We start from the raw sequence: 22,012 nt of genomic DNA, 5'->3' as shown, positions 1-22,012 counted from the left end.
TCTTCAAATCTTCAAATATTCAAATCTTCAAATCTTCATAAATAAAAAAAAATGTTAACAAACATGACAACTCATGAAAACAATTCAATTAACAAGTTTCTGTCTGCAACAAAGTTGCTCCCAGTACAAGTTGTATCTAATTAAACAATAATCTTTCAGATCGTGTTGACGCTCGTGAGACTCTGGTCAATGCATGTTTAATTGTGCAACTACTGGCATCATATAATTATTTCCACAGCTTGGTTTAACTTTCAGTAATCGTTTAATTTCTCCCGTTAGCTCTCCCTGGGTTGGGATTAAACTCTCATTTTCATTGAAAAAGACAAGAAAATTGCGACGAGGCCCATTTCAGTTTGCGTTCAACAATTAACCGGCTGCTTACCTTTTCGCACCGAATGTAAACAAACCCCGCATTGACAGCGACAAACGGCCCAGTGTCATATTCTATATCAGCGTGCGTCTCGCGAGCACTTCAACGAGTATTTACGGCGGAATGACAAAAAGATGTCACCAAAGTTCACTCAAAACTAACGTCCACAGCCTCTGTCGTGGGACAGGTTGTGCTCTCGTAACGCAGCTACCAATTTTAAGTTTCAGTACAGTTTCGGTTCAGTTTCAGTTCAGTTTCAGTACAGTTTCAGTACAGTTTCAGTTCAGTTTCAGTTCAGTTTCAGTTCAGTTTCAGCTCATTTGTCAACAGTCCACTAACATGACGATCTAGTGAACAGCACGGCACCTCTCTCAATGGCAAAATGGGTTGTCTCCGCCTCTGTGTGACTGTGAACTTCAAAAATAGAAAAAGAAAAATTACCCCGTGACAAGCATACATGTGTTGTGTTTCGTTCACAATCACGGACAATGTTGCCATCAAGCACGGGATTGGGTTAAATTTATCTCGCGTTGTCGTCGTTCGTCGGCGGCGTCGTCGTCCTCTCCGACGGAAGGTGCTGTCACTCAAAAGAAAGCGAACAAAAGTCTTTGACTAAGATATTTCCACCCACGCATGATCAAAATCCACCCTCGGCTGCTCTCCTGTTCCAATGTCACACCCATCCATCACGCTCGGGATAATCTAATGCGACCTTAAGTATGGGTTATACGAGTCTCGAAATTAATTGCCCCACCAGACGAGGAGGAGCAAACTCGCCACGGAAACAGCAAACATCAGAAACTAAAACAGTTGCGGTGGATAGACGATTGTCCATTTGATCTCTTGCTCGCCGACACCATACATTTTGGTGAAATGTGTGATGATCTTTTATTTAGTGTGTAGGTTTTTCACATGCTGATGGATAACATCATTTGGATCTTCGCCGACTTCTTGTCTTGACTCATCGCGCTCATTTGTCACTGGTGATTATGTAATATAGATGGACTTTTAGTAATAAAACTACCTAAATCCACCTACCGTAAACCGGGGTGACTTTGATAGGATTTCGATTTGTTTTTAGAATATTTTCCAACAGGTAAGGTTTTTCTCAACATTATTATTTTTAAAGCATGTACTGGGGTAGACCACACAAAGTCCATGCACTATTTCAGAAAAAAAGTTTTTTCAATAATGTTTAGAAAAATAGTTACGTTAAAAATTCTTAGTTTTAATTTCGGGGTGACTTTGATAGTCATAGTTTTTCTTGTTAAAATCATATTTAAGATGTTCAAACTTTATTTGTACGCTAAATGTACCATCACTAAAGTAGCTGATATAGTTTTTAAGAAAAAAAATCAATGTTTATGTTTAGTTAACTAAGTGTATAAGCTTTTTAGCAAAATACATATAAATTTTAGGTAAAATTGTTAAAATGTCGTAATTTTGCCTGAATTTTTTTTAAACTCGTTTTGTGTATAAAATTATCGATTTATATTGCATTTTATACTGAATTCGAAGCACGAATCACAAGTTTTCACATTTTACATGAAATTTGTAAAACTGAAATTGCATTTTAATTTGGAGATTTTTTTAAATTGTGTTTCAAAAACACATATTATTTATTATTTATAAACTTTTTTAACGTTCTCCTAGTGGAAAATTGTCCAAAGAATCCGAAAATGCATTCCGTCTTTCGATTAAAAATCATGTTCATTGAGAAAATGAAGACACTTTGAGAAGTTTAAAAAAATGACTTTCATCAACATTTTCTTAACTATAGTTAACTAACTTTTTAAACTTGTCAAAATTTTATGAAAAGTTCTTCTTGAGGTACTTTGAACACTTCTCTACCACGGTCAGTATGTTTCTAAACCATTCCTTACGTATTTTAATTGTACTCTTCATTTTGCGAAAAAATCGCAAACCTATCAAAGTCACCCCGGCTATCAAAGTCACCCCGTTTTACGGTATGTTGTTGGTGCCTTCCCCAATCCTAACCAAAAACTGTCGAGAACAGAACACTGATGAAGTCTGCAAGTAGTAGACGAAATACGTATCTGTCAAGATATTAAAAATATATAGCGGAATTAAAAGGAACAACTCGTCTCTTTGTATTCACAGTAATGCATTCTGCTAAAACGCTCAACCAAACCACAATGCACAGTGGTCCAGATCGCAAAATTAAGTGGAAAACGGATTTTCCGAAAAATGGTGAAGTTTTGGAGTTTTGGTGTCTTCAGAAGAGTTGTTGCAAATGGAAAGGGGCAACTTTTGGTTTTGTTGAAAATTAGGGTGGTTCACTATTAGGGTGATTTTGAAAATCTAACTTTTCAGGAATATTTTTGGGATTTTTTTTGTCTTCTAGAAAGTTGTTGAGCTTGCCAATCCAAGCAACTTTGTCGAAGACACCAAAATTTTATCTCGTAATCTACGCCTTCTACGACCAAATTAATAGAAAGCATCTAAGCAAACCTTCAAAAATCAGTTTTTTGAATGTGGCAATTCAGGGTTAAGTTTTAGAGAAAAGTGATGTTGGGGGCACTTTTAGAGCACTAAAAACCAAACAATTTTATTTTTTGACAGGTCAATTTGGATTTAAGGGTCAAAAGTTACAGCCATTTTAAGGTAAAAAAGATGCAAATTTAAAACTTAAATATCTCGAAAAGGCGCAAGCCAAATTTTAAGCACTAGGTTGCATTTGAATGATAATTTCACATGGAAACCCAAAATATGACCAAAAATCAATTTTGCGACACTTTGGGTCAATTCTGAGGGCAGATTCAGATTCAGCGGACAAAATTACATGGAAAAACATATATTTGGACCATTTTAAAAATTCGTTAGGGTGGTCCCATAAGGTTTGCCCTTGAAAATTAGCCTTTTTCAAATGAAGATATCTCGAGTTTAAAGAAAAACACCCCTGGGATTTTTTCAGCGTTAGTAGTGCTGGATCTCCTCTTTCAAATGCAACCTAGTGCTTAAAATTTGGCTTGCGCCTTTTCGAGATATTTAAGTTTTAAATTTGCATCTTTTTTACCTTAAAATGGCTGTAACTTTTGACCCTTAAGTCCAAATTGACCTGTCAAAAAATAAAATTGTTTGTTTTTTAGAGCTCTAAAAGTGCCCCGAACATCACTTTTCTCTAAAACTTAACCCTGAATTGCCACATTCAAAAAACTGATTTTTGAAGGTTTACTTAGATGCTTTCTATTAATTTGGTCGTAGAAGGCGTAGATTACGAGATAAAATTTTGGTGTCTTCGACAAAGTTGCTTGGATTGGCAAGCTCAACAACTTTCTAGAAGACAAAAAAATTCCCAAAAATATTCCTGAAAAGTTAGATTTTCAAAATCACCCTAATAGTGAACCACCCTAATTTTCAACAAAACCAAAAGTTGCCCCTTTCCATTTGCAACAACTCTTCTCAAGACACCAAAGCTCCAAAACTTCACCATTTTTCGGAAAATCCGTTTTCCACTTAATTTTGCGATCTGGACCACTGTGCAATGTTCTTAGATAGATTACTAACATTTTCCCAAAATATGGTGTAATTTGATGGACTCTACCTTAAATGGTAATCGTTTGAAAATTGACCCAATCTCCGCCTTTGAGGGGGTGACATTGGGTCAAATGAAACTAAAATGATGCTCAAATACAAAGATACAGTAAACCCGAGCAGACGGAAATAACTTGGGAAGGTCAGTTTTTGATATTGTGAGAAGATCGAAATATGTTATTGGGATGATCGGATTAGTTGTTAAAATAACAAAAATCAATAACAAAGATTTGTTCGAAGAATAACTTGAACTGTTATTATGTTGTTATTGCAATAACAAACCAATAACACAGAAGGAATCATGAAGGAATAACAAGATTTGTTATTTTGTGTGGAGAGGAGGAGCAGCATAATAACAAAAATTGTTATTGAACTGGTATGTCTTCATAACAAAAAAAAGTTATTGTTTTGGTTTATTTGCCATTTGCCAATAAACCTGCAGTTGCCATAACTCTTCTGTACTAGTCAGGGCTGCAGAGTCGGGTACCTTCAAGCGACTTTGAATCCATACTTTGAAGACAACTCCGACTCTGGATGCAGGATATGACGTCAACGCCGACTTCAGCTCTCCAAAAATACCCGACTTCACAGATTCCGACTCCAAGTAAAAGTTGCTGAAAATTAGCTGAATCCGATGTCATCTCCGAGGTCTCACTCCAGCTCGAACTTCAACGTCAGCTCCGACTTCCTCGCTCTGTGAAAATAATTACAGTTTTTGCTATTGGGTAATTCTCCGCCAACTCACACAGCAGTTGCCCCGACCCCTCTTCGATTTGCGTGAAACTTTGTCCTAAGGGGTAACTTTTGTCCCTGATCACGAATCTGAGGTCCATTTTTTGATATCTCGTGACGGAGGGGCGGTACGACCCCTTCCATTTTTAAACATGCGAAAAAAGAGGTTTTTTTTCAATAATTTGCAGCCTGAAACGGTGATGAGATAGAAATTTGGTGTCAAAGGGACTTTTATGTAAAATTAGACGCCCGATTTGATGGCGTACTCAGAATTCCGAAAAAACGTATTTTTCATCGAAAAAAACACTAAAAATGTTTTAAAAATTCTCCCATTTTCCGTTACTCGACTGTAAATTTTTTTGGAACATGTCATTTTATGGGAAATTTAATGTACTTTTCGAATCTACATTGACCCAGAAGGGTAATTTTTTTATTTAGAACAAAATTTTTCATTTTGAAATTTTGTGTTTTTTTCTAACTTTGCAGGGTTATTTTTTAGAGTGTAACAATGTTCTACAAAGTTGTAGAGCAGACAATTACAAAAAAATTGATATATAGACATAAGGGGTTTTCTTATAAACATCACGAGTTATCGCGATTTTACGAAAAAAAAGTTTTGAAAAAGTTGGTCGTCATCGATCATGGCCGTTCATGGTCACCCGCGACAGACACGGACGACGAAACAAAGAGAAACGCAAAAAGTAACTTTTTCAAAACTTTTTTTTCGTAAAATCGCGATAACTCGTGATGTTTATTAGCAAACCCCTTATGTCTATATATCAAAAATTTTGTAATTGTCTGCTCTACAACTTTGTAGAACATTGTTGCACTCTAAAAAATAACCCTGCAAAGTTAAAAAAACACGAAATTTTAAAATGAAAAATTTTGTTCTAAATGAAAAAATGACCCTTCTGGGTCAATGTAGATTCGAAAAGAACATTAAATTTCCCATAAAATGACATGTTCCAAATTTTTTTACAGTCGAGTAACGGAAAATGGGAGAATTTTTAAAACTTTTTTAGTGTTATTTTCGATGAAAAATACGTTTTTTCGGAATTCTGAGTACCCGGGCAGACGGTAATAACTAAATTAATAATATTTCAATAACAAATCCTGTTAAAATAACAAAAATTGTTATTATTTTATCCTGAAGTTCAACTTCAAGAAGAAAAAATAATAACAGTTTCTGATAAAATAACAAAATTTGGTATTGAAGTGATATTATATTGAAAATGTTTAATAACACGCTAATAAGAGGAAATGTTATACATTTCAAAAACTCTCCTAATAACAAAATTTGTTATTTGTTCGGTATATTGACTTAGAAATAAAATTACCATAAATCGCACAAACGGAAAAGTTTCGAAGTGTCCATAACACAATCTGTTATTATTTTTTCTTTTGTTAAATATGTTTAGATCTTTGGGATAATTTTGTCTAATTTCGTCGGGGTCATTATTTTGGCCATGAAATGGGTTCCTTAAGCTCAAATTGTTCTAAAAAGTTGAAATTTTGGAAGTTGATTTTTTTAATTATTTGATATACCCCCTAAGGGACTTTGTTAAAAATGGTTAGAACTATGGGATAATTTTGACCAATTTCGTCAGGGTCATTACTTTGGCCATGAAATGGGGTCTTTGAGCTAAAATTATTCTAAAAAGTTGATATTTTGAAAGTTGATTTTTTTAATTATTTGATATACCCCCTAAGGGACTTTGTTTAAAATGGTTAGAACTATGGGATAATTTTGACCAATTTCATCAGGGTCATTATTTTGGCCATGAAATGGGGTCCTTAAGCTAAAATTATTCTAAAAAGTTGAAATTTTGAAAGTCGATTTTTTTAATTATTTGATATACCCCATAAGGGACTTTGTTAAAATTGGCTATAACTATGGGATCATTTTGACCAATTTCGTCGGGATCATTATTTTGGCCATGAAATGGGGTCCTTAAGCTAAAATTATTCTAAAAAGTTGAAATTTTGAAAGTTGATTTTTTTAATTATTTGATATACCCCCTAAGGGACTTTGTTAAAATTGGCTAGAACTATGGGATCATTTTGACCAATTTCGTCGGGATCAATATTTTGGCCATGAAATGGGGTCCTTAAGCTAAAATTATTCTAAAAAGTTGAAATTTTGAAAGTTGAGTTTTTTAATTATTTGATATACCCCCTAAGGGACTTTGCTAAAATTGGCTAGAACTATGAAATAATTTTGACCAATTTCATCGGGGTCATTTATTTCACCATAAAATGGGGTTTCAAGCTAAAATTAATCCGATAAAATTTACTTTTGAGAGTTTTTTTTTTTAGTTTTGTTATATTCCCTAACGGAATTGATTTATTTATTGAGAATTTTTGAAGTGTGAATAACAAAAACTGTTATTATTTTCACAGAGCCAGGAAGTCGGAGCTGACGTTGAAGTTCGAGCTGGAGTGAGACCTCGGAGACTGCATCGGATTCATCTAATTTTCAGCAACTTTTACTTGGAGTCGGAATCTGCGAAGTCGGGTATTTTTGGAGAGCTGAAGTCGTCGTTGACGTCATATCCTGCATCCAGAGTCGGAGTTGTCTTCAAAGTATGGATTCAAAGTCGCTTGGAGGTACCCACCTCTGCAGCCCTGACTAGTACAGAGGAGTTATGGCAACTGCAGGTTTATTTGCAAATTACAAATAAACCAAAACAATAACTTTTTTTGTTATGGAGACATACCAGTTCAATAACATTTTTTGTTATTATGCTGCTCCACCTCTTCGCACAAAATAACAAATCTTGTTATTCCTTCATGATTCCTTCTTTGTTATTGGTTTGTTATTGCAATAACAACATAATAACAGTTTAAGTTATTCTTCGAACAAATCTTTGTTATTGATTTTTGTTATTTTAACAACTAATCCGATCATCCCAATAACATATTTCGATCTTCTCACAATATCAAAAACTAACCTTCCCAAGTTATTTCCGTCTGCTCGGGTACGCCATCAAATCGGGCGTCTAATTTTACATAAAAGTCCCTTTGACACCAAATTTCTATCTCATCACCGTTTCAGGCTGCAAATTATTGAAAAAAACCTCTTTTTTCGCATGTTCAAAAATGCAAGGGGTCGTACCGTGCCTCCGTCACGAGATATCAAAAAACGGACCTCGGATTCGTGATCAGGGACAAAAGTTACCCCTTAGGACAAAGTTTCACGCAAATCGAAGAGGGGTCGGGGCAACTTTTCCCGATTTCGTGTGAGTTGGTAGAGAATTACCCTATTCACATTTCAAAATTTCTCAATAAATAAATCAATTCCATTAGGAAATACAACACAATTTAAAAAAAACTTTCAAAAGTTTATTTTATCAGATTAATTTAAGCTTAAGGACCCCATTTCATGGTCAAATAAATGACCACGATTAAATTGGTCAAAATAATTCCATAGTTCTAGCCTATCAAATAATTAAAAAAACAACTTTCAAAATTTCAACTTTTTAGAATAATTTTAGCTTAAAGACCCCATTTCATGGCCAAAATAATGACCCCGACGCAAATGGTCAAAATTATCCCATAGTTCTAACCAATATTAGCAAAGTCCCTTAGGGGGTATATCAAATAATTAAAAAAAATCAGCTCTCAAAATTTCAACTTTTAGAATAATTTTAGCTTAATGACCCCATTTCATGGCCAAAATAATGACCCCGACGAAATTGGACAAAATTATCCCAAAGATCTAAACATGTTTAACAAAAGAAAAAATTATAACAGATTGTGTTATGGACACTTAAAAACTTTTCCATTTGTGCGATTTATGGTAATTTTATTTCTAGGTCAGAATACCATACGAACAACAAATCTTGTTTTTAGGAGATTTCTTGAAATGTATAACATTTCCTCTTATTAGCGTGTTATTAAACATTTTCAATATAATATCACTTCAATACCAAATTTTGTTATTTTATCAGAAACTGTTATTATTTTTTCATCTTGAATTTGAAGTTCAGGATAAAATAATAACACTTTTTGTTATTTTAACAGGATTTGTTATTGAAATATTATTAATTTTGTTATTACCGTCTGCCCGGGAAAACAAGTCATCCAACAGTGTTTCATGTTCGAGGGAATCGTATTGACATGCTAAAATATTTTAAGTAGAGATTTTCAAACATTTGGGTACTTTTTGATCAATTCCAACATAAAATTTAAAAAGTTGATTTTTCGAGAGGTAATTATTGGCCAAAAACGTACCTCAACTTTAGACAGCTGCTAAAATGACATCTTAAGATGTCCCTTGCATAACCCTTTTAACCGAATTTAGTTTCATTGAGAAGTACCTGAGAAATTTTAAAATCCGTTAAAAAAATATTTTGACCCAATCTCACCCCCCAGACCCAATGTCAACCCCACTGACGGTATATAGATTTTGGACTACTTATCGGATCTTCAAGCAATTCAATAGCGCAGTATGGGTCACCAAACAGGACGAATGCAACTTGTTTGACTTGAGAAAACGAGAAAACTTGGCAACCATTTTAAGCACCAGGGGTAATACACACCTACCCACAGACATTTGTTCAGTTTTCGATTCTGAGTCGGTATACATGAAGGTGGGTCTACGAGCTCTTTGTGAATAGTTCATTTTTAGAGCAGGAATTTAGTGGAAATTAGAATTATTGAGCGTGGACTTAGTTCCATTCAACAGAGCTTGTTCTTTTAAAAAAGTTTTGAATGGAACGATAAATATTTATATTTTTTGCCATGCTAAACAGATAAGGGTTTGAAAATATCTAAGATCAAAAATTAACCTTGGTATCAATTTTCTGTTAAAAATGATCATTATCTAGCATTGCACAACTGAAAGAATTTCTTATCACATAGGTGAATATTTTCAAAAGCTCATGTGATAGAGCTTTCACCACCCATCCCAAGTTTGTTTACAAACTTCCACTACTCCACGACAGATGTCTCCCCAGTAATTTTTACGCTCACTCTTCTCATCATCTCATCTCTCACGCAGCATCCGGTTCCCGCTGTTCTCTCAGAATTCCAAAGCTTGCGGCTGTGACGGCGCTTGGAACGGGCAAACGTCCTTGTCGAGCCTGGCGATGACCTACAGCAACAACCATCCCAGTCGTGCAGCTCCCTCTCTGTGGTGCTTTGGGTGAGGTGGATGGGGAGTGGGGTTTCTGTCTTCGTTGAGAGTTTTCCGGGACGGGACGCTTATCGCTTTTTATGACTTGCAACGCAGATCGAAAAGAATGCACGCTATTGCTAACATATTTTGGAATTTTGTTTGCTCGGGGATGGAATGAATTGAACTTCGATTTGAAATTCCTTTGGAGAATGATCGAGTTTTTCTTGCAAATTGTTTGGTTTATCCCTATTTTGTTATTGGGCATCATATTTTGATGGAGAATATGACCTTTAACAATATTGGAAAACCGCTATGTTTTGAAGTCTTTATAGATTTCAATATTTTTCCATCATACTAAAAGTAACTATATATGGACACAAGTGCAAACTTTGAAGAATCCTAAGACTTTTAAGTTATATAATTTGTATCATCAATACAAAGAGACGAGTTGTTCCTTTTAATTCCGCTATATATTTTTAATATCTTGACAGATACGTATTTCGTCTACTACTTGCAGACTTCATCAGTGTTCTGTTCTCGACTGAAGGTTCATCGCTGGTGTATCCGTATTTGTAGTTACTGTAGGTACTACCTCCTTGTTCTTCTTTGGTGCCTGTATAGGTAACAGCTTAAACAGCCACGTTGAGCCGTTACCTGAATCCTTGTTGAGTAAACGTTTGTTGCCTGCCTTGAAAATTTCCAAACTTTCGGCGACAGCAAGCTTCGATGGGTTCGTGATGTGTCTTAAGATGACCGCGTCGCTAGTTGTGATGTTATGTTTCTCCTTGATGATGTGTTCGGCTACTGCTGACTTGAAATGGGGGACAAATCCTTTCCGTATTTCCTCCTTGGCAATTCTGACATCGGTGTCTAAATGTTCGCCCAACCTGGTTTGCAGCAATCTCTTAGTTTGTCCAATGTAGCTCATATCACAGTGGCCGCAGGATACCTCGTAAATGCCGGGTTTGCCTAAAGTCGGTATGGGGTCTTTCGTTGAACCTAAAATGGATTCCAACTGGTTGTTTCTACTGCTGAACACTAAATCGATGCCAAATTTAGCCAGTTTTTGTCGTAATGGGCGTGTTATCCTGTAGTCGAATTCTACTGCTGCTCTTCGTAGTGGCTCTACTGGTGGTGTAAGGGTTGTGAGTGACGTTCTGTGGAGTTTTCTTTCCTTCTTATCGATGATTGCTTGGATAGTTGTTCTGCTGTAACCGTTGATTTCCGCTGTTTCAAAAATGTACTCTAATTCTTTTTGTTTTCCTGCTTCGCTGAGGGGTAAAGTTGTCATCCTATGTATGAAATAATGGTATGCTGCCATCTTATGTTGGAATGAATGGTTTGACGTGGCTGGGATTGTTCTTCTGGTGTTTGTTGGCTTCCTGTAGATCTCGAAAGAAAACGAAGATGGGCAACCTGGTTCTCTTAGGATCAGGATGTCTAAGAAAGGTAACTTTCCTTCGACTTCCATTTCGTAAGTGAACTTGATGCTTCTGCGTGCACTGTTTATGGTGTCCAGTACCGTTGTTAGTGAATCCCTTTTGATGATGCAGAAGACGTCATCCACGTATCTCCACCAACGTTCTGGTAGTAGGTTTTTGGTCTGTAGTTCGTGTTCCAAAGCAGCCATATAAACATCGCTCAGGAACGGTGACAGTGGGTTACCCATCGATGCTCCCATCCTCTGTTGGTAGATGCAATCCCTGAACTGGAAGTAGCTCTGTTCCATGCATAATTTGACGAATGTTATGTACTGGATCGTTTTTTGTCTCCATGGTTCACCCTCGTATTGTGATTGCAGCCAATCCCGTAGAGTTCCTATTGCGTTGTTTACTGGTATGCTTGGAAACAATGCTTTTACGTCGAAGGAAACCATTATTTCATAGTAATGCATTCTGCTAAAACGCTCAACCAAACCACAATTGTATCATCAGTTATTTCTGCGATGAATAGTTTATTTGTTCGTACTATTTATATTTTAAGCTAGTAATATTGTAATCATCATTATAATCATACTGTCGTACTCGTGCTATCTAGTTACACGTGCATTTCGAGCTAAATTGAGTTAATAACTCTATCTTGTACAGCTTTCAAAAACCTCACAGTGTTCGAGTATAGGTAAAATTATCAAAATATTCTTTAATTTTTAAATTCAATGACAAACAGACGAAGTCATTTTCTTCGCTGTATTATCATATTTCCCTCCAGGGAAGCTCAAAATTTGATTTGCATTTCTAATATATTTTCGCCAAAATTATAGCTAATCGGGCTATTAATATTCCTCCCGTTGCAAACACAAACGAGATCCACTGTGAGCCAAGCAATTTCCCTACCCCATACTCTGCGAGTTCAAGCGCGAGGAAGGCAACGAAGCAGCAAACAGCCATCATTTCTGCCTTCCATCCGCCCAAAATGAGCTTTTCATTCATCATCAAGATGCCTTTGAGAGCAAGGACCTCGTCCACAGACTCCGTCGAAAGTTCCAAAAGGCGTTCAACGGAGGGGAAATATTTAGCCCTGTCTTGCCCCGTCCTCACTCTTCACTAAAGTTTCCCCCCGAAAGCTCTCTTGGAAATAGCTTTCTTATTTGTCCGCTGTGTGTACCAGAGAGAATGTTAATTGTATTCTATACCCTGCAGCTATTCACTCTGTAGTCATCCCCAGAGTTGGCCATACCGAAACACCCCAGCCCGTGCTGGGAAATTGTCCAGTGTTTGAGCTATGACACATACCGTCACACACACATTTACTCGTTTAGTGCTGGTGTGACACCACTCTTGGAGAAGTCAACGTCCTTCGAGAAGACAACCGACCACGGTGTAATATGTTCATCCAATATTCATTTTGCCCCGATGGCCCCCGGGCAAGTCACGCTGGCAAAGTTCCGTTCCTCATGCCAGAGTAAACTTTGTCTCTGAATGTGTGTGTGGGTGTTTTTTCCTGTTTGTGCGAAACTAGGAAGCAAGCATTTACTTTAATATCTCCATTACCGTTGGCTTAGTTAGAGATTAGACCATCTTTCAGGCATTGATGAAAGCGAAATGATTTCCTCCGCTGGGACATTTTCTGTTTGGGCTAGATTGATCAGGACTTTTTAAAGCAGTGGTTTTCATGTGGCCTCCAAATGAGCGATTCGATCGCTGAAGGCTTGACAACAAAAAAGAAATAATAGAGACTGCCAATTTCCAAAGAAGTATAAACAAAAAGGTCCCTAAAATCACGTGCATTTTTTTCCGCACTTTAAAGAAACCCCCAATGTTATACATATTAAGATAGATTATTTATTTTCAATATTGTACCTGTGCTTTCCGTAAAATGAAAATGTGGCGTCACGAGGCGACATCACAAAATAATCGCTAAGTAATTTAAAATTACGGTTTTAATCTCAATTCAACATGATATTTCATGCATTAAAAGTCAAAAATTCTTCAATCTTCTTGACATTTTTCCAAGCAGAGCATATTCTGGGGAAAGTTTTAAATTTGGAAATCGATGAACTACTGTAACTGTTCTGTGTCTGTCTATACCCTCAAGAAAAAAATATGTGTATCAAAATCTGCAACAGCGGATTTTCTGCAAAAAATGTTATATTTTTAACAGTTTTTGCAGCAAGCTTATGTATCATTTTTGCCGTAGTGTAAACATTTCAGTGATCTGCAGTTCTCACCAATACATATATATGCTGGAGCATCCCCGAGGAACTGCTCAATGATATATCGCAAATATCGCAAAAAAACATGAGGATGGATTTCGTGCAGAATTTTGTATACAATCCAGACTCGATTATCCGAAGGCCTTGGAAAAATTGCACGTCTGTAATCGAATCAAGTACACTCAAACCCCGATGGTTTGACACCAACTGTTGTCAAGCGAACGGGGTTACTTTTTAGTTTGACACCCTTTTTACGCGGAGTTCACATACATTACCAAACGTTTGTTTTGATAGTGTTCGTGAGCGTCGTGTAAAAAGTGACAGTTCGTCACTTATTAGTTTGACTTTGACCAACCAACGGGGTACAAACTGAAAAAGTGTCAAACGAAAAAGTGACCAACCACTGGGGGTTGAGTATAAAATATTGTTTTTGCAATTCCGTCGTTAAACAACTTACTTTTCCTGCCATTCTCGAACGAAGAAATGGCCTACTTTTCTCTACCAAAAGTATCAGCATGGAAATTTAAATCGTTTCAATACCAGGGCTGAAAAGTTCTACTTTTCAGCACTGAAATGGGTGTTGGAAAGTTGAACTTTTCATTCTTGATTCGATTATACGAAATCCCATACAAACCATTGGCATTGGATATTCGAAACTTAGGATAGTCGATGCTTCGAATAATCGAGTCTGGAATGTACTTTCAAAACGCTATGCACACGGAAAAAAAAGGTTTCCGAAAATCATGCAAATCGTACCATGAAATCGTGAATATCGCGATTTTTGTTTTACGAATTTTTGAACTATGCATAATGGGCACGAATTATCCAGGAATCGTGAATAAATATGCATGACTTTCCATGACCGATTTCACTCGTAAACGTGAATAATATTCATGATTTCATGAAATGGATGCATGAAGTCGTGAAAAATATTCACGATTTTATGAATAAAAATTCATGATTACGATCAAAAAAATATACCTCGTGAATTAAAATTCATGATTTCATGCATAAAATTCATGAAATCATGAATTTTTATGCATGACTTCGTGCACAAAATTCATGAAATCTCGAATTTTTTTTACGATTTGTAAATGAAGGCGTAAAATATTCGCGATTTCATGCTCACAATTCATGAAAAAATGTAAATAAATCATGAAATCGTGAATTTTATTCATGAATTCGTGCACAAAATTCATGAGTTCTGGAATATTTTTTATGATTTATTTTTGAAGGCGTAAAAAAATTCGTGAAATCATGTATAAACTTCATGAAAACATGCATAAATTTCATGAATTCGTGATTTTTTTTATGAAATCATGAATTTAATTCACGTTTACGAGTGTATTCGGGCATGTCTAATCATGCATATTTATTCACGGCTCCTGGCTTATTCGTGCCCAATATGCATAGTTCAAAAATTCGTAAAGTAAAACTCGTAATATTCACGATTTCATGGTACGATTTTCACAATTTCCGGATTACTTTTTCTGTACATTTACCATATCGTGCCACTGGGGGCACATACCGGAATTGACAAGGAATCCTGTTTTGTGAAAAAAAAAAAAAAAAACGGAGCACATTTTATGTGATTCCAATGTACTATGGCCCCACCTGGCCACTTTGGAACCTGGGGACATTTCGGAATGTGCAAGGAACCCTGTCTTGTGACATATCAAAATTCATTAAATTTAAAACTGTGGCCATTTAATGTGATGCCAATGTAATCTGGCCCCACCTGGCCACTTTGGAACCGGTCACCGATTACCGTTGGTCACTGGGGACATTTCGGAATGTGCAAGGAACCCTGTCATGTGACATATCAAAATTCATGAAATTCAAATCTTTGGCCATTTTATGTGATGCCCATGTAATCTGGCCCCACCTGGCCACTTTGGAACCGGTCACCGATTACCGGTGGTCACTGGGGACATTTCGGAATGTGCAAGGAACCCTGTCATGTGACATATCAAAATTCATGAAATTCAAATCTTTGGCCATTTTATGTGATGCCAATGAAATCTGGCCCCACCTGGCCACTTTGGAACCGGTCACCGGTTACCGGTGGTCACTGGGGACATTTCGGAATGTGCAAGGAACCCTGTCTTGTGACATATCAAAATTCATTAAATTTAAAACTGTAGCCATTGTATGTGATGCCAATGTACTCTGGCTCCATCTGGCCACCTTGGAACCGATTACCGGTCACTGCGGAAGAATTCTGAATTTACAAAGGTCCCAGTTATGTGATGTTCAAAAATGCTTTAAATAAATTAAAAATACATTCATAAATTTAGTAAAACCAACATTCAAAAACTTGACATGAGCATTTCGGAAACGTTAATTGGGTACCGATCGTTACTTTACAAAAATACAACGAAAACTTAAATTAAATACAAAAAGACCTAAGGGATTTCTTGTACAGTCCAGACTCGATTGTCTGATGAACTAATAATAGAATAATCGATAATTCGTATAATAAAGCCATAATTTTTTTGTCTCATTAATAACTCCAATTACAATAAAGTGATTAATTACAATAAAAGGATTTATTTTTGTAAATGCAGATGATCAAACACTTTAATTTGACGCAAATAGAGTCATAGAGAGTTGAATTGAAAATTAAAAAAAACACCGAAATTCTTAAAATACTCAACAAAATAAAAATCTTTAAAAACTTCAAAAACTCAAACTATTTAAAATACGCAAAATAAATTAAATACTTCACAAACTCAAAATAATTGAAATACGCAAAATACATAAAATAAATAAAATGCTCATAAAACTTAAAATACTTGAAATACCTAAAATACTTTTTTTGTATACTTTATTATAGAGTTTTAAACTCTTTACTTAAAGTAATTAAAATTCTTAGAATACTTAAAATACTTCAAATACTTCAAATACTTTAAATACTTTAAATACTTTAAATACTTTAAATACTTTAAATACTTTAAATACTTTAAATACTTTAAATACTTTAAATACTTTAAATACTTTAAATACTTTAAATACTTTAAATACTTTAAAAACTTTAAATACTTTAAATACTTTAAATACTTTAAATACTTTAAATACTTTAAATACTTTAAATACTTTAAATACTTTAAATACTTTAAATACTTTAAATACTTTAAATACTTTAAATACTTTAAATACTTTAAATACTTTAAATACTTTAAATACTTTAAATACTTTAAATACTTTAAATACTTTAAATACTTTAAATACTTTAAATACTTTAAATACTTTAAATACTTTAAATACTTTAAATACTTTAAATACTTTAAATACTTTAAATACTTTAAATACTTTAAATACTTTAAATACTTTAAATACTTTAAATACTTTAAATACTTTAAATACTTTAAATACTTTAAATACTTTAAATACTTTAAATACTTTAAATACTTTAAATTCTTTAAATTCTTTATATACTTTAAATACTTTAAATACTTTAATAACTTTCAATAATTTAAATACTTTAAATACTTTAAATACTTGAAATACTTTAAATACTTTAAATACTTGAAATACTTTAAATACTTTAAATACTTTAAATACTTAAAATGCTATTAATACTTTAAATACTTTAAATACTTTAAATACTTTAAATACTTTAAATACTTTAAATACTTTAAATACTTTAAATACTTGAAATACTTAAAATACTTTAAATACTTTAAATACTTTAAATACTTAAAATACTTTAAATACTTTAAATACTTTAAATACTTTAAATACTTTAAATACTTTAAATACTTTAAATACTTGAAATACTTTAAATACTTTAAATACTTTAAATTCTTTAAATACTTTAAATACTTTAAATACTTTAAATACTTTAAATACTTTAAATACTTTAAATACTTTAAATACTTTAAATACTTTAAATACTTTAAATACTTTAAATACTTTAAATACTTTAAATACTTTAAATACTTTAAATACTTTAAATACTTTAAATACTTTAAATACTTTAAATACTTTAAATACTTTAAATACTTTAAATACTTTAAATACTTTAAATACTTTAAATACTTTAAATACTTTAAATACTTTAAATACTTTAAATTCTTTAAATTCTTTATATACTTTAAATACTTTAAATACTTTAATAACTTTCAATAATTTAAATACTTTAAATACTTTAAATACTTGAAATACTTTAAATACTTTAAATACTTGAAATACTTTAAATACTTTAAATACTTTAAATACTTAAAATGCTATTAATACTTTAAATACTTTAAATACTTTAAATACTTTAAATACTTTAAATACTTTAAATACTTTAAATACTTTAAATACTTGAAATACTTAAAATACTTTAAATACTTTAAATACTTTAAATACTTAAAATACTTTAAATACTTTAAATACTTTAAATACTTTAAATACTTTAAATACTTGAAATACTTGAAATACTTTAAATACTTTAAATACTTTAAATACTTTAAATTCTTTAAATACTTTAAATACTTTAAATACTTTAAATACTTTAAATACTTTAAATACTTTAAATACTTTAAATACTTTAAATACTTTAAATACTTTAAATACTTTAAATACTTTAAATACTTTAAATACTTTAAATACTTTAAATACTTTAGATACTTTAGATACTTTCAATACTTTAAATACTATAAATACTTTAAATACTTTAAATACTTTAAATACTTTAAATACTTTAAATACTTTAAATACTTTAAATACTTTAAATACTTTAAATACTTTAAATACTTTAAATACTTTAAATACTTTAAATACTTTAAATACTTTAAATACTTTAAATACTTTAAATACTTTAAATACTTTAAATACTTTAAATACTTTAAATACTTTAAATACTTTAAATACTTTAAATACTTTAAATACTTTAAATACTTTAAATACTTTAAATACTTTAAATACTTTAAATACTTTAAATACTTTAAATACTTTAAATACTTTAAATACTTTAAATACTTTAAATACTTTAAATACTTTAAATACTTTAAATACTTTAAATACTTTAAATACTTTAAATACTTTAAATACTTTAAATACTTTAAATACTTTAAATACTTTAAATACTTTAAATACTTTAAATACTTTAAATACTTTAAATACTTTAAATACTTTAAATACTTTAAATACTTTAAATACTTTAAATACTTTAAATACTTTAAATACTTTAAATACTTTAAATACTTTAAATACTTTAAATACTTTAAATACTTAAAAAGCTTTAAATAATTATAATACTTAAAATACTGAAAAAACTTAAAATACTTAATATACTTAAAATACTCAAAATACTTGAAATACTTGAAATACTTTAAATACTTAAAATACTTTAAGCACTTTTAATATATAAAATACTTTAAATACTTTAAATACTTCAAATACTTTAAATACTTTGAATACTTTAAATACTTTAGATACTTGAAATAATTAAAATACTTTAAATACTTGAAATACTTAAAATACTTAAAATACTTAAAATACTTAAAATACTTAAAATACTTAAAATACTTAAAATACTTAGAATACTTAAAATACTTAAAATACTTAAAATACTTAAAATACTTAAAATACTTAAAATACTTAAAATACATAAAATACTTAAAATACTTAAAATACTTAAAATACTTAAAATACTTAAAATACTTAAAATACTTAAAATACTTAAAATACTTAAAATACTTAAAATACTAAAAATACTTGAAATACTTAAAATACTTAAAATACTTAAAATACTTAAAATACTTAAAATACTTAAAATACTTAAAATACTTTAAATACTTTAAATACTTTAAATACTTTAAATACTTTAAATACTTTAAATACTTTAAATACTTTAAATACTTAAAATACTTAAAATACTTAAAATACTTAAAATACTTAAAATTCTTAAAATACTTAAAATACTTAAAATATTTCAAGTTCTTGAAATATTAAAATACCTATAAAAAATTAATTGCTTAAAATTATTTAAAAGCTTAACAAACTTTAAACACTTCAATTATTTCAAATACTTGAAATACTTGAAAACTTTAAAAACATTTAATATTAAAATACCTGAACAAATGAATATACTTAAAAAATAAATATTTCAAATACTTAACATATTTTTAATACTTACAATATTAAAATACCTGGAAAAAATTAAATGCTTAAAATTATTTCAACACTCAACAAACTCTAAACACTTGAAATATTTAATATACTTGAAATACTTAGATACTTTTAAAAGTCACAATATTAACATACCTGTTAAAATAAAAATTCCCAAATTCATTAGCATACTTAACATACCTAAAAATAATAATATTTCAAAAAACTTAAAAGTCTTTACAAAATTAAAGTACCTAAGAAAATTGAAATGCTGAAAATTATTAAAATACGTTATTAACTTCAAATACTTTAAATATGGGTAATTCTCTACCAACTCACACGAAATCGGGAAAAGTTGCCCCGACCCCTCTTCGATTTGCGTGAAACTTTGTCCTAAGGGGTAACTTTTGTCCCTGATCACGAATCCGAGGTCCGTTTTTTGATATCTCGTGACGGAGGGGCGGTACGACCCCTTCCATTTTTGAACATGCGAAAAAAGAGGTGTTTTTCAATAATTTGCAGCCTGAAACGGTGATGAGATAGAAATTTGGTGTCAAAGGGACTTTTATGTAAAATTAGACGCCCGATTTGATGGCGTACTCAGAATTCCGAAAAAACGTATTTTTCATCGAAAAAAACACTAAAAAAGTTTTAAAAATTCTCCCATTTTCCGTTACTCGACTGTAAAAAATTTTGGAACATGTCATTTTATGGGAAAAAGTTACTTTTTGCGTTTCTCTTTGTTTCGTCGTCCGTGTCTGTCGCGGGTGACCATGAACGGCCATGATCGATGACGACCAACTTTTTCAAAACTTTTTTTCGTAAAATCGCGATAACTCGTTATGTTTATAAGCAAACCCCTTATGTCTATATATCAAAATTTTTGTAATTGTCTGTTCTACAACTTTGTAGAACATTGTTACACTCTAAAAAATAACCCTGCAAAGTTAGAAAAAACACGAAATTTTAAAATGAAAAATTTTGTTCTAAATGAAAAAATGACCCTTCTGAGAAAATGTAGATTCGAAAAGTACATTAAATTTCCCATAAAATGACATCTTCCAAAATTTTGTACAGTCGAGTAACGGAAAATGGGAGAATTTTTAAAACTTTTATAGTGTTTTTTTCGATGAAAAATACGTTTTTTCGGAATTCTGAGTACGCCATCAAATCGGCCGTCTACTTTTACATAAAAGTCCCTTTGACACCAAATTTCTATCTCATCACCGTTTCAGGCTGCAAATTATTGAAAAACACCTCTTTTTTCGCATGTTCAAAAATGGAAGGGGTCGTACCGCCCCTCCGTCACGAGATATCAAAAAACGGACCTCGGATTCGTGATCAGGGACAAAAGTTACCCCTTAGGACAAAGTTTCACGCAAATCGAAGAGGGGTCGGGGCAACTGCTGTGTGAGTTGGCGGAGAATTACCCATATGTTAAATCCACTGTACTTTAAAATAATATGCTTACAATATTAAAATCATTAAAATTATTAACATACTTTACCTATGTCCCCATTTTTAGCTCAAAACAAAGCACCGAAATGTCACTCAGCGCATCCACGAGAACCGATAAAAAAAAACGGGATTTTTTCGTTTCCAAAACCAAAACAAACCTCACTGTCTGTCACACGCGTAGAATGCTCCGGCAATTGACAAAAAACCGAGATCCCTACGAGTCCACGACCAAGAAACTGTCACACGCGGAGATAAAACACGGGAACTGTCTTATGGACCATGTTCCCCTTGATTCGACAATCGAAACAAACCGGGAACTGTTCTGTCTCTTACCTTGTAACTCCTCCTGCCGCTCGGCCCTCCTTCTGCCGCCTGGTCCTCCTCCCGCGCTCGTTCCTCCTCCTGCCACTCGGTCCTACTCTTGCTGCTCGGTCCTCCTCCTGCCATTCGGCCCTCCTCTTGCCACTCGGTCCTCCTCCTGCCGCCCGGTCCTCCTCCCGCGCTCGGTTCTCCTACTGCCACTCGGTCCTCCTCCTGCAGCTCGGTCCTCTTCCTGCTAGCCCTTGGCTCCGTTGCCATTTCCAACGGAACGGCCGCAGATCTTTTCCCGGTTCCGGTGGACAGCACCTCCAAATCCCGGGTCCGCAAATCACGGTCACTTTTACCGGCAAACACAACAGGACGCGACAAGTCACAACGCGATTGACTTCGTGGCAAATAAACACGCGGCTGAACTGGCAAGCGAAAAACAAACTTGACAGTTCGAACGAAACTGTTCTTGATTGATCAAGATCACTCGTCATAAACATGGATACAAATTCATAAACCCATGAATGTTATGCACGAATTCATGCATTTTATTCATGAAAACATGTAAACTTTCATGAAATCATGAAAAACATGATTCATAAATTCGCGAATAAAATTTTACGACGTAAAATTTACGCATGCATAAATAATCGTAAAATCATGAATATTTTTCATGAATTCATGAAGTTTAGTCATGACTTCATGAAAATCAGTCATG

General features: G+C 32.8%; 1 protein-coding gene across 1 annotated transcript in view; it reads left to right on the top strand.

Moving 5' to 3' along the window:
- The window catches only part of LOC120421098 (octopamine receptor beta-2R-like), a 163,351-nt gene that overhangs the window by 125,917 nt on the left and 15,422 nt on the right, over positions 1-22,012 (top strand). The gene's annotated exons all lie outside the window — the stretch shown is intronic.

Source organism: Culex pipiens, chromosome 1 (genome assembly GCF_016801865.2).
Source record: "Culex pipiens pallens isolate TS chromosome 1, TS_CPP_V2, whole genome shotgun sequence".
Lineage (NCBI taxonomy): Eukaryota > Metazoa > Arthropoda > Insecta > Diptera > Culicidae > Culex > Culex pipiens.
The sequence above is the reverse complement of the archived record's forward strand: the minus strand, read 5'-3'. Positions and strand labels throughout refer to the sequence as shown.